The sequence below is a fragment of the Galeopterus variegatus genome, unplaced genomic scaffold, assembly GCF_000696425.1.
Source record: "Galeopterus variegatus unplaced genomic scaffold, G_variegatus-3.0.2 Scaffold3673, whole genome shotgun sequence".
Taxonomy (NCBI): Eukaryota; Metazoa; Chordata; class Mammalia; order Dermoptera; family Cynocephalidae; genus Galeopterus; species Galeopterus variegatus.
The window spans coordinates 189,081-192,239 of record NW_007729784.1 but is presented as its reverse complement, the minus strand read 5'-3'; the positions used below and the strand labels follow the sequence as shown (position 1 = coordinate 192,239).

At 41.6% G+C, this 3,159-nt stretch overlaps 1 pseudogene; it reads right to left on the bottom strand.

The window, feature by feature from the left end:
• Nucleotides 1-828: 828 nt before the first annotated feature.
• Nucleotides 829-2,907, bottom strand: LOC103601307 (annotated as a pseudogene).
• Nucleotides 2,908-3,159: the final 252 nt, after the last annotated feature.

Here is a 3,159-nt window from a genome sequence, read left to right as displayed (position 1 = left end):
TATCTGGCAGGGTGAGTTTAAAAAAATATATACATAAATCCACTATTTTACTTAAAATTATTCTTAACAGTTTTGTCTTTCTGTTTTGCTATTAATTCATCATGTTTTACCAAAATTCATTCTTTCAAATAAAATTACATTAAATCTATATAGCTACTGATATGCATTGTCAACTTTCCTATATTTAGCTAAACAAATGAATTATACAAAGCCTCGAGTATCTGTGTAAGGCTCTGAACCTCAGCCTTTTTTTTTTTTTTTTTTTGTAAGCTGGCAGGTATGGGGCTCCACACCCTTGATATTGGTATTATAGGAACAAGTTCAAATCCAGTAGGCTACAAGTGAGCTCTGCCCCCTTAACTGTCTTAATTATCTCTGCCTTCAACAATCTTGCAATAACAAAAAAAGCCACTGAACCATAATTTACCACATTCATACAAGACGAAAAATAATAAAAACTAAAGTGAGTTTGAGACCAGTTGCCCCACTGATCCTGAGTTAGTCTATGGTTTTCTGTAGTACTTTACAGTCTTACAGAAGAACCTCATTTTGTACCCTCCAAAGTTTTCTGCGGAATCATTCACATTAAAAAACTAATGTCTACTGCTTACACCTGACTGAAAGCCAAACATTCGTCAAGGATTTACTGTACTTCATATGGGCTCCAAGAGACAAACATTCTCTAAGATATTGTAGAAACTAATGCGGCCACAGAAAATGCTTCCACTTTTCTTTCTTTCTTTTCTTTGCGGCTGGCTGATACGGGGATCCAAATCCTTTCCTTTCTTTCTTTTATTCCCCCGTGTATGTGTGTGTGTATATATATATATATATATATATTTCAATTTGAAAGCACTTTACTTAACTAAGCAGATTGCAAAAGCAATCATGGCAGACACCTTACTTAGTTCATCCTTCTAATAAGCCTGTTGATCTGGTCTTCCCTGTTGCCAGCACCTCCACCTTCCACAGAATGGGTGGTCTTTTTTTCATTCCACCTTGTGGAGAAGATAGTGTGAAGGGCCACAGGAAGTTATTTGCTTCTTTGAAGCTCTTTCCAACAGTATAGATCTCATGAATCAGATTCTCCATGCAGATGATGCCATATTTCCCAAGAGATTGAGCAATCAAAGTGTCATCTGTCAAGGCAATTCGCTTATTGATTTTGCCTTAACTACACTTGTAGATTAGTTCATTTCCTGACTTCAGGTTTGGGTACCCCCAGGCAATACATGGTTCCACAATCCTCAGCATGTTAGCTGACGCCTTGTTGAGCTTAGCAAGGGTGCCGCTGAAGATCTGGCAAAGGCAAAGAAGCTGCACCACCCTTCGGATCTTTGGGCTCACACCATCGATCCTCTGGTCCTGATGACAAATGCCAATTTGCGTTCTGCAGGTACACAGAAGTTGCCAGCTTTTCTTGCCATCCTAGCCATACGAATCTCAGCTCTGTACATCTGCCTATGTTCCTTGTGACAGTGCTTAGCTTTTTCATAGACAAGCTTCCTCTTGACCTTTCGAAGCATCTTTGGGGCAAACTTCTTCCTCAGGTGCTTGACCTTCAGCTCTGTGAAATTCCTTCACTTTTTCTTAAGGGTTTCTGGCACAGCAGGAACCTGCTTCTTCTTTGCTTCGACACCCTCCATGGTTCCAGCCAGAGAAGAGGAACTGAATCCTTTCCTTTCAAAGTGCTACATTAGTGGACAGTGGCTGCTGCAGTGCTGAGAACGGAACTAAGGTATTAGAGGTCATGCTGAGAGAAGCTCAAGTTCTGGTTCACACAAACAGGAGAGACTGCACTGAGTTGAGGCCCAGAAAGGCTATGCCTTAGGAATAAGGATCATACTGATGAAAGGCCATGCTGCTCTGGGATGAATCGCAAGAGAGAAATAAGCCTGTTTTAATCAAGTATAAAACCAAATATAACAAGATCAGAATGATCTGCCAGTCATTTAACCATGATCTTCTGTCATTTAACAATGTACCAGAAGAAAACTCAACATTCTTTAAAGGAAGACAACACAATTTACTTCTTGCATGGCCTCATACAAAACATTCCCCATAAGACAAAAAATGACTAGATGCGTAGAAGAAAAGCAGTCACAGTGACCAGATGTTGGAGTCTGGACACAAGGGGCTTTAAAACTCTTGTTATAAATATGTTCAAGGACATAGGAAAAAAACATACTGTGCAGAGATGCAAACTCAAAGCAGAACAGTGGAAACTTTGATAAAAAATGAACCACATGGAAATCCAACAAACAAAAAGGACACTATCTGAAATGAAAAGTTCAGTGGATGGGCTTAACAGTAGATTTGAAACTGCAAAAGAAAAGGTCAGTGAATCTGAAGAGAGAGCAACAGAAACGATTCAATATGAAGACCAGAGAGAAATAAGACATTATTTAAATAAAAAAGTTTGAGTCTCAGTGACTGGTAGGACAATATCAAGTGAAATTAGAGTCACAGAAGGAGGGGGAGAGAGAAAATGTTGGGAAAAATCAAGAAATAATGGCTGAAAATTTCCCAATTTGGGTGAAAAACATCAACCTACAGATCCAAGCTCAGCAAACTCCAGGAGGATAAACACAAAGAAAACACCACCTGCATCACAGTTGACCAGGTGCTCACAATTACATAACTTACACACTGCCTAGACAACACTTTAGTCAGGCTTTTCTTCCCCACTCAGGCCCTGATCTTTGGCTTGGCCCGAAGCTTAGTCAAGCACTAAGGTGCAAAAACATCTTCCTGTAAGAATCATTCTGAGGATCAGCCAACCACAGAGAGAAGGATTTCCTGCTGAAATGCCCTGATTTGGCACCTGCTTCACCCCTGCTGCTTGCCTAACCTTCCTGCAAGCCCTGCTTACCCCTCCCTGTAAAAGAAAAGCCTGTCTGTTTTTTTTTTTTTTGTCTTTTGTCTTTTTCTGTGTCCGGCAACGGATCGCAACCCTCAGTGTTGCCCCCGTACCGGACCGGGGACCGGCAACGGGATCGCAAGCCTCGGTGTTGCTCCCGCGCCTCGCTCAGCCAGTGAGTGGGAACCGGTCTGTATGTGGGATCCGAACCCTCGGGTGGGAGCGCCGCCGCGCTTCCCAAGCGGCACACTTATCCAGTGCACCACCCGGCCGGCCCACTGTTTTTTTTTTTTTTTTTT